Source organism: Pelodiscus sinensis, chromosome 1, assembly GCF_049634645.1.
Source record: "Pelodiscus sinensis isolate JC-2024 chromosome 1, ASM4963464v1, whole genome shotgun sequence".
NCBI lineage: Eukaryota > Metazoa > Chordata > Testudines > Trionychidae > Pelodiscus > Pelodiscus sinensis.
Genome location: NC_134711.1, coordinates 314,352,850 through 314,363,917, shown reverse-complemented (window position 1 = coordinate 314,363,917; position 11,068 = coordinate 314,352,850). Strand labels below are relative to the sequence as shown.

At 39.6% G+C, this 11,068-nt stretch overlaps 1 long non-coding RNA gene across 1 annotated transcript in view; it reads right to left on the bottom strand.

The window, feature by feature from the left end:
• Positions 1-7,160: 7,160 nt before the first annotated feature.
• The window catches only part of LOC142827162 (uncharacterized), a 531,561-nt gene continuing 527,653 nt past the window's right edge, over positions 7,161-11,068 (bottom strand). The window contains exon 3 of the long non-coding RNA XR_012901630.1: positions 7,161-7,277. This is a non-coding gene — a long non-coding RNA (uncharacterized LOC142827162). The remainder of the gene's footprint in view (positions 7,278-11,068) is intronic.

The following is an 11,068-nucleotide window of genomic DNA, read 5'->3' as shown; positions in this document are numbered from 1 at the left end:
TCTGCTATGCATTATTCATAGATGGACCCCTGTGCCTGCACACAGACCAATTGAAATAAATAGGGTTCCATGTTCATAGAATCATAGAATAATAGGACTGGAAGGGATCTCAAGAGGTCATCGAGTCCAGCCCCCCGCCCTCAAGGCAGGACCAAGCTCCGTCTACACCATCCCTGACAGATGTCTATCTAACCTGTTCTTAAATATCTCCAGAGAGGGAGATTCCACCACCTCCCTTGGCAATTTATTCCAATATTTGACCACCCTGACAGTTAGGAATTTTTTCCTAACGTCCAATCTAAACCTCCCCTGCTGCACTTTAAGCCCATTACTCCTTGTCCTGTCCTCAGAAACCAAGAGGAACAAATTTTCTCCTTCCTCCTTGTGACACCCTTTTAGATATTTGAAAACCGCTATCATGTCCCCCCTTAATCTTCTTTTTTCCAAACTAAACAAGCCCAGTTCATAAAGCCTGGCTTCATAGGTCATGTTCTCTAGACCTTTAATCATTCTTGTCGCTCTTCTCTGTACCCTTTCCAATTTCTCCACATCTTTCTTGAAATGTGGCGCCCAGAACTGGACACAGTACTCCAGCTGAGGCCTAACTAGTGCAGAGTAGAGCGGCAGAATGACTTCACGAGTTTTGCTTACAGCACACCTGTTGATACAACCTAGAATCATATTTGCTTTTTTTGCAACAGCATCACACTGTTGACTCATATTCAACTTGTGGTCCACTATGACCCCTAGATCCCTTTCCGCCATGCTCCTTCCTAGACAGTCGCTTCCCATCTTGTATGTCTGTAACTGATTGTTCCTTCCTAAGTGGAGCACTTTGCATTTCTCTTTATTAAACCTCATCCTGTTTACCTCTGACCATTTCTCTAACTTGCTAAGGTCATTTTGAATTATGTCCCTATCCTCCAAAGAAGTTGCAACCCCACCCAGTTTGGTATCATCTGCAAACTTAATAAGCGTACTCTCTATCCCAATATCTACATCATTGATGAAGATATTGAACAGTACGGGTCCCAAAACAGACCCTTGAGGAACTCCACTTGTTATCCCTTTCCAGCAGGATGTAGAACTGTTAACAACAACTCTCTGACTATGGTTATCCAGCCAATTATGCACCCACCTTATCGTGGCCCTAAGTTATCTTTGCCTAGTTTATCAATAAGAATATCATGCGAGACCGTATCAAATGCCTTACTAAAGTCTAGGTATATGACATCCACCGCTTCTCCCTTATCAACAAGGGTTCTATTTGGTTCTATTTACTACCAAATATTTGCAGGATTAGGACCTAACATAGATTACATGTGTAGGGAAGATACAGCCATACCTACTGCAGAATACTTACTGCTATGAGGAACTTGATTAAACCTGCTGCGTTTACTGAGTTAGCCCCTTAAATGCCACATTAAAGCATTATAGATAAAAATTGATTAATTCCTTCCAATAAGGACCCTGAAGTGTTTAAAAGTGCGATAGACTCAGCAGTTATCTACTTCTGTCATTCTCAACTCCTGGGAGTGCACTCAGATTTACAATGCAGCATTTCTAATTGCAACTAATGTAGGCTCCATTCGCTTATATATAGCAGGGTAATTCACAACGAGGCGCCTTGCTTCATTGCAGGTTTCTGCTTGAAAAGGACAGAGAGTGAAAGGACCACATATTCAGAACCCGCAAAATAGATTTTTGACTACCCCAGACATGCATTCATCTCCCAAGATCTGCATGGATCCTCTCCAAATAAGGGCACATGGTAAATTCCTGAGAAACAAGGGGGTGCCACAAAAAGAGCATTTTAAGGCAATGTTACTGCATGCACAGGGGAGCTGGAACTATTTTTTATAGTGGAGATGCTGAGAGCCATTGAACCAAAGTGTTAATCCTGGATACAATGGAAACCATTTCAAGCTCCAGTGTGCTGCAGCACCCCCTGCATCTCTCGTTACAGAACCTATGTGCCTACATCAGACACAGGCTGAAGCTCAGAAGGTTTGGTAAGGGTCATGAGCACACATGCAGCATGAAATACAAAAAATACTTCCAGCAATAACAATGCAATGCTGACACAACTTGTACCTTAGAATAGCACAATCTAACTTGTAACTTAGAATAGAGAACTGCCTCTCAGAATGCATGAGGTGAGGTTTATACTAGACCCAGAAGGTCAGCTTAAGTTACACAACTCCAGCTACATAAATGGAGTCGACGTACCTTAAGCTGAACTGGGTGCCATCTTCACAGTGGAAGGCTGACAGGAGCAAATGCTCCCATTGACTTACTTTACTCCTTGTGACTACAAGGAGTATCAGCGCTGATGGGGGGCAGAGGGGTGTCCTCAGCATTTGATTTAGTGGGTCTTTACTAGACTCCCTAAATTGAATGCCAGAAGAGCAATCTCTGGCATGGCAAGTGGAGACATGGCCTTAGACAACAGAAACTATGCACTGTGATCACAAACACTGTACCTTTGCTTATAAAGATTCCTCTCATACCATTTTTCCTAGCACAGGGTAAATTTGAACAAGTAAAACAAGGTTTTAGCCTTTATCTCACTTACTCTTTCTGACTTAAAGAGGAACTATCAAGTTAATGGAAGTGTTTACTGTTCCATAACTTTTATTTTCCATTCACAAATACTTAAGGTTGATTTGTGGTTAAACATAAATTGATGTTCTTATATGTGAGTTAGGCCACATCTAGGTGAAGTGAGAAAAGTATTCTTAGTACGTGCTGGTTTACACATGTTAACACATGTTAAATTCTTGGTGTAGACAAGGTAATTGTTTTAATATACTTCAGCTGATCAGTATATTAAGGTAAGCCCTAGCAGGGAGGTTCATCTCAACCAGCTAACCTGTTAAAACTATATCAGCCTCACGTAAAATATACATCCTTTTGCCTACTGAAGCATAGGCTTTCCTAAGTGCTAATGTGCCTGTTACACAGGCTGCGTACGATGCTCTAACCAAAATTCGGAATATATGGAGCCATGCTGTCTCAGGCTACAGTCCTTCTCCTTCCTACCTGACATGCACAGAACCACTCTGCCACATGCAACCAGCTTGGAAAGAGGTGGAAGGAGGCGGGGGAAGAAAGGTGTGGTATCATGGTCCCAGCTACTTCCCACCCAGTTTGGGATGATTTGCACAGGAAGTGAGTAGTCCCTTCTGGTGGAAACCAGATCTCCAGTAATCACAAGACAATGGAAAAGGCTCCTTGTACTCTTCCCCCATCTGTGCTAGGGTCAGACTAATTCTAGCCCTCATTAAGGATGTTATCTAATCTTGCATTGCCCTTCTATGACATGGGCAGGCATATGCTGAGCCAGTATGAACAGAGGTTCCTTTAAGCACCGCATAACTAGATATGGAAGGAGACATTAGAGCAAGTGAATTTGTACTAATGTGGAGTGGGGGAAAGAGTATGGGAAATCTGTGGCAGCTAATGCACCCTATTGTCTAGAACATGTTTCCCAATTTTATTTGGCCACGGAACCCTTTTGAACTCAAAATAATTTTGCGGAACTGATTGACTGTGCGCACAGCGCTGAGTAGTGACATCATCATCCCCACTCTCTGGCTAAACTGGCATTACACAGGGACACTTATCGTGGCAAACACAAATGAAAATGGTTTTTGATAAAATTCATAAATTTCATAGAATCATAGAATCATAGAATAATAGGACTGGAAGGGACCTCGAGAGGTCATCGAGTCCAGCCCCCCGCCCTCAAGGCAGGATCAAGCTCCGTCTACACCATCCCTGACAGATGTCTATCTAACCTGTTCTTAAATATCTCCAGAGAGGGAGATTCCACCACCTCCCTTGGCAATTTATTCCAATATTTGACCACCCTGACAGTTAGGAATTTTTTCCTAATGTCCAATCTAAACCTCCCCTGCTGCACTTTAAGCCCATTACTCCTTGTCCTGTCCTCAGAAACCAAGAGGAACAAATTTTCTCCTTCCTCCTTGTGACACCCTTTTAGATATTTGAAAACCGCTATCATGTCCCCCCTTAATCTTCTTTTTTCCAAACTAAACAAGCCCAGTTCATGAAGCCTGGCTTCATAGGTCATGTTCTCTAAACCTTTAATCATTCTTGTCGCTCTTCTCTGTACCCTTTCCAATTTCTCCACATCTTTCTTGAAATGTGGCGCCCAGAACTGGACACAGTACTCCAGCTGAGGCCTAACTAGTGCAGAGTAGAGTGGCAGAATGACTTCACGAGTTTTGCTTACAACACACCTGTTGATACAACCTAGAATCATATTTGCTTTTTTTGCAACAGCATCACACTGTTGGCTCATATTCAACTTGTGGTCCACTATGACCCCTAGATCCCTTTCCGCCATGCTCCTTCCTAGACAGTCGCTTCCCATCTTGTATGTATGGAACTGATTGTTCCTTCCTAAGTGGAGCACTTTGCATTTCTCTTTATTAAACCTCATCCTGTTTACCTCTGACCATTTCTCTAACTTGCTAAGGTCATTTTGAATTATGTCCCTATCCTCCAAAGAAGTTGCAACCCCACCCAGTTTGGTATCATCTGCAAACTTAATAAGCGTACTCTCTATCCCAATATCTACATCATTGATGAAGATATTGAACAGTACGGGTCCCAAAACAGACCCTTGAGGAACTCCACTTGTTATCCCTTTCCAGCAGGATTTAGAACCATTAACAACAACTCTCTGACTACGGTTATCCAGCCAATTATGCACCCACCTTATCGTGGCCCTATCTAAGTTATATTTGCCTAGTTTATCAATAAGAATATCATGCGAGACCGTATCAAATGCCTTACTAAAGTCTAGGTATATGACATCAACCGCTTCTCCCTTATCCACAAGGCTCGTTATCTTATCAAAGAAAGCTATCAGATTAGTTTGACATGACTTGTTCTTCACAAACCCATGCTGGCTATTCCCTATCACTTTATTACCTTCCAAGTGTTTGCATATGATTTCCTTAATTACCTGCTCCATTATCTTCCCTGGGACAGACGTTAAACTGACCGGTCTGTAGTTTCCTGGGTTGTTCTTATTCCCCTTTTTATAGATGGGCACAATATTTGCCCTTTTCCAGTCTTCTGGAATCTCCCCTGCCATGATTTTTCAAAGATCATAGCTAAAGGCTCAGATACCTCCTCTATCAGCTCCTTGAGTATCCTGGGATGCATTTCATCAGGACCTGGTGACTTGCTGACATCTAACTTTCCTACGTGATTTTTAACTTGTTCTTTGTGTATCCTATCTTCTAAACTTACCCTCTCTCTGCTTGTATTCATTTCGCAAAGTGAAAATAGGAGTTCCATGAAAAAAATTCCATTACAACCTGAATTATTGGAATGGAATAGAATTTTCATTCATTTATGAATTTTATCGAAAACCATTTTCATATGTGTTTGCCACGATAAGTGTCCCTGTGTAATGCCAGTTTAGCTAGGAACACCATTAGGGAAACACTGGGCTAGAATAACAGCTATAGTGGTAGGTGCTGACAGGTCAGAAGCAAATCTTTCATGCCATTCACCTTCCCCACACAAAGCCAGAATATGTTAGCTTTATGAAGGGGTAGTGGAATTTCATACTGTTCCAGAAGAGGAATGTATTCATGTGATCCTCACTGTGTTCCCTAGTTTGTATTACCAGACATTCTATGACTTAATGGAATCTAACACTTTGACTAAATTATCAAACATTCTATTAAAAGGCTGACATTTCTACAGAAAAAGCCCAAATTAATTAGTTAGGATTTTTTTCATTATTATCCATGCAAACAAGAAATCAGAAAGACAGATCACATTACCACACAGCAGAATTTAGTTAGAAACATTCACAGTCAGTTACAGAAATAACAGAATTAACGTAGGCAAGAACTTCCCTTTGCATAATTTAAGTAAGATGGTAAATCTTTAATGTTCCTTACAAATCCTAGAACACAATCCACAGAGTCTGCAGCTTAGAAACCTTTCCATTGGGTCTAAGGTCCCTTTATCTCTCAACCCTCTCCCCTCCAACCCCCCCCCCCCACACACACACACAGAAATTTCACAAACATTGGGTTCTTTCTCTTGTAGGCTATCTTGATCCTACAGTGAAATCACAATAACAGTTTTGGGAGAAAACAAAATAAAACAAACTGCATATGCAGGATCACCAGAAAAAGAAGCTTGTTCATGATGAGATCTGGCAACGCACAGAACTGAAAATAACATCTATAGTCAAATTAGCTGTTCAAGCCTGAGGTGAATGGAGACAACCATTAATGACTGGGGAGAACTGTGGCCACTTATACCAAGAGTGCAGTGGTTTATGGACAATTCCAAATAGTTCTGTTTGGTAAGTTTTAATTAAAATCATAAAAAAATCAAATAGACATATTTGACCCTGAAAAAAGATTGTGACATGCTTTTGTTTTGATGGGTCTACTGGAGATTCTTGAAGCTTAAAATTCATGAATAGATTTGAAAATTTCAATCACGGTCCTCAATTAAAATGTATCCCTTTCATTCTAGATTAGTTTCTTTTCTTGAAAAAACACCATTGTTTTGCATGCATGTCCTTTACAGTGTTTATTTAAGTGAAGAACATAATTTTGCAAAGAACAGGGAGAATGATTACATTTACTCTTCCTGACCCTCAGTTTCATCTTAGGCATATAAAATAATACTAAAAAAATGCAATAATTCATGATTGTCTCTTCTCCATACTTCAATTACCCATCACCATGCCCATTAGAAGCTTTTGAACTAGCCATGATTACAGCTTCATTGGTATGCTTCTGAAAACCCTTTGTAACAGCATACGGTAACAACATTCTCTAGTGAAGAGCAAAAAGGTGCTGCAGAGTTTAAGTTCATGCCAACAATTATAACAAAAGAGAAATTAACCGATAATGAGATTGAGTAAGGCGCTAGAAAGAATATTTGTTAAAAATATATATGGTAAAAATTACCAAGCAGCAACTGTAATAACAAGTTTAAAAATATAAAGAAATCACATACATGTATGGAGGAAATAAATTATTTTGTATAACAGATGATTCAGAGGAGCACCCTTTCAATGAACTTGCTGTATCCAGATCTTTGAATCTTAAAACTATGTTTTGGTCCCTATATTGCTTAGTTAAATTTCAGTAAGAAAGATTTTAAAAGAAAATAAGAACTTACTTGTACCACCACTGTACGCAATGCATCAACAATACCTTTACATCAGAATTGTTAGCAGATTAATGCTGTCTGGAAACTGTAATGTCCTGTGGAGACAAATCATGAGACATATTGTAAAGGTTTCCACTATTTTTAGTTCATAATAACCCAAAATAGCTAAACTAACATTCAGAAGTTATTATTCATCTCAGATGGCTATCCATCCTACATAGATAAGGCACCTATCTTACTGATAACTTGATATTATCTACTTCTCGAGGAAATCGTCAGAGAATTCATCTTTTAGTTCAGCTAAAAGGATTCAAAGCTGAATATCTCCATTAGACCATAGTTTGTATGAATTAAACTTTCAAGAACTAAAAGGGAAAAGAAAAATCTGGACAATGCATTTTAAATAAAACCCCCAAACAATGCAGACTTGTGTTGACTGACATATTTTGGGAATTTATATTGAATTTAAATTGTTTGATAAAAACACAACTTCCCTATTTCCCTTCCCCCTTAAAAAGAAGTCTTTAATTTACATTTTTGGAATGAAAATTTTTAATTTTCTAATTGAAAACAGGCTTTTGTTTCTAATTTTACCTATTTTTTCCATTGTTAAAAATGTATAACAAATAATTCTAAACAAAATGGCTTGTTCAATTTGATTTGTTTTAAATTTTACTTTTTGGTTCACTAAAAATTTCTGGTTTTGGAATGACACATGACAAGTTCTGTTCCCCCTGATTTTTCAGGTTGGCCAGCAAACAAACAAATAAATAAATTATTTACTCAGTAGTAATTTTAAAAAAACCGTCTAGTTAATTAAATACATTTTTGATACACAGTTTTACAGTGCTAAGGTCAGATGTCTTGGCATCTTATTGATTAAGAAGCAATAAGAGCCAAGTTAGCTATTAGAATTTCGGATTCTTTTGTTGCCAATAGTATATACAGGTAGTCTCCCTTTCTAGCAGCAAGAATTCCAAGGCACTGAACCTTAGCAATTTCACTGCCCAGAGCTCATGTCACCTGATTTAGGTCACCTCTACATTGCCCCATAGTTCATACTCTTGGGATACAAAGAGCAGTGTACAATAATTCGTTGTGCTGTATATCTCATCCGTTGTATGAGTGTTATGGTCATGGTCTTAAGGATACTGAGATTAGTGCAAACTCAAGTCCTTTAAGTTTTTCCTGGCAGCATTCACACTCAGTTTTGCAGCATGAATCCCTCTTCATTCGCCCTGAGTCGAAACTGCAGGAAAGCTTGTATGTGCCCTCATACTTTAACCCAGGATATTTAAGGGGAAGACAAAATTCTACTTTTATCAGAGTATGAGGGAAGTTTCTTTTTGAGGGCAAGCTTACACTACCACACCACAGTGGTACAGCAACTCTGGTGGAGTTGTGCCAATGTACAACATCTGGTGAAGATGCAGGATGCAACAATCACTCTGTTGTTGGCATAATTACTCCCTCCATGAGAGGAGGAAACTGTGTCAGCAGGAGAGCATGTTAGTATGGACAGCACTTTTAGTCAATGTAACTCATAATGCTCAGGGAGGGTGTCATTTTCATACCCCTGGGCAATGTAAATGACTTTGATTTAAGTGATAGTGTAAACCTGTCCTGGATTTTACATCTGATATTTTATTAAAAGTAACACAAGGTATGTGTCTACATCCTCCTGAGTACTTTAAATGCTCAGTCTCTGTCCGGATACTTTTATGGTTCTCATGACTCTAGCTTTTTTTTCTTTCTTTTAAAATGGTGCTTATTGTGGCACACTGTTCTGCAATTTTTGAGCATACCACCATGAGGTATGCTGCATGCTCCACTACGTAACAGAATATGTATTGTGTTTCATGCACATACTCTATAATTTATACACACATATACATACACAATTATTCAACTTGTAATATTAAAAGGGAAAGGATGGTTGTGTGCTAAAGCCTACGCCACATCATTCAAATGCATGTGGTTAAATCCTACTTGTAAAACAGACTTCAAGGTCTTGACCAAGTTGTTTATGGGCAAGGGTGAAGAACCTCTGGCCCCGTGGCCACACATAGTTTGTAAGGGTCATCCACTGGCAGGCTACCAGATGGTTTGTTTATTACTGCATCCACTGGCATGGCTTCTTGCAGCTCCCAGTGACCATGGTTTGCCATTTCCAGCCAATGGAAGCCGTGGGAAGCGGTGACCCAGTCCACACCACTTCCTGAAGCTCTCATTGGCTGGGAATGGTGAACGAGTACCACTGGGAGCTGGGAGCAGCATGCCTGCAGATGCTCAGTTGAATAAAGCATCTTGTTGTTCACCAGTGGCTAACTCTGTGTTCCCAACCCCTGGTTTGGGGTTTGATTCAAAGCCATTGAAGTCAAATGGGGCTCCTTCCAACTTTATTGTGCATTATATTATGCTCTAAGCGCTTAAATGAGTTTTACACAAGTGTGTCTACCCAGACTTTGGCAGATTCTTGATTAACTTCAGTGTCAGAGCAGAATCTGATCCAATGTTTGTTAAAATACTGTGAAAAGAATTCAGGGCACCTTAGCTCATTATCCCTGAATAAAATCCAGTGTTGCTTTTCTGGAGATAGTACATCACATTTTTTTTCATATTTACTAATTCTCCCAGAGTAATATAGTATCATGTGCAAAACAATTTCAGGGGCTATAAAAAGCAGAGAATTAATTACTATTGAAAGCGACGGCCACAAAGAGCTTAAGTAAACAGAGTTTTTAAAATAAAATTGGCTAGATTTTGAAAAAGCAGCTTGTAACTCAAACTTTAACATTTACAGCTTTTTGAATACCAGGACAGAGTATGAACTTGGAGTGCAGTGATCAGATGGCTCTAACTGCCATGCTCTTTACAGCTGGATGTAGGGAACCTATGTAGAATGATAGCGAGAGCCCTTGGTTTGCATGTGTGGGAGTGGGTGTGACTGGTGTTCCTCGTTCTCCAATGTTCTGACATTTTGGAAATAATTGTATTTTCTTTCTTTCTTTGCACCATCACTAGAAATGACTCTAAACAAACTGCTGTGCTTCTTATCACTCACTTTGTTAATTCTCTAGCATTTAGAAATATTAAAAACAGTTCCACCCTCAAAGAGCTTTGTTGAATTATACAAGAGCAAGCCTCATATATCAACTTCCATGAGGAAAATGAAAGCGATGTTGGATATTAGGAAAACACATCAGGTTCAGAGGTCTGTAATTAATCTTGTCAGTGCATGCAGCAGCCCAGGCCTGTGTGCATCTTGGGACAACTCTGATTTACTGCATAAAGTACTGAGCCAGCTTGGGATGTCTGGGATTTGAACCCATTACAGTGTTTGGACATGGTTTTTAGTGAAGTTCCTACTCATCACATACTCTGCCATATACTTAGAACCATTAAATATTTAACCACCTGGTTCATACATTTTGTACAGAAAACAGACTAACAGAATGTTTTTATTAACTACTATAAGAGCAGAGAAGAAAGGACACCCATTTCTAGGACAGATCTCTAGCTTAGTATAAATGGAAGAACAAAGATTTTAAGGCAGCACCTACGTAGAGTTTTTGTTGTTATATAATTATGCTAGAAGATTTAGTCAGATCCTTAACTCAATTAATTTTTGTTTTTGGAATGTACAAAAAAAATGGACATGCTTAATTTAAATCATTGCTCTGGGGTGTGGGCAGTGATTAGGGGTTCAGTATGCAGGTTGCCTATCGGAGAGAGGACTACCCCAACCATCTCTTATTTCAGAAGCTTGGCTTCAGGTGAGAAGCATCACTCTCTGGCCACTGCAACTGCAGCAGCCACAGTTGGGGGAAGGGTGCATGTTCCCTATCTAGGGCAAGTCCAGGTTCATCTGCTCCCCAGCCGGAGT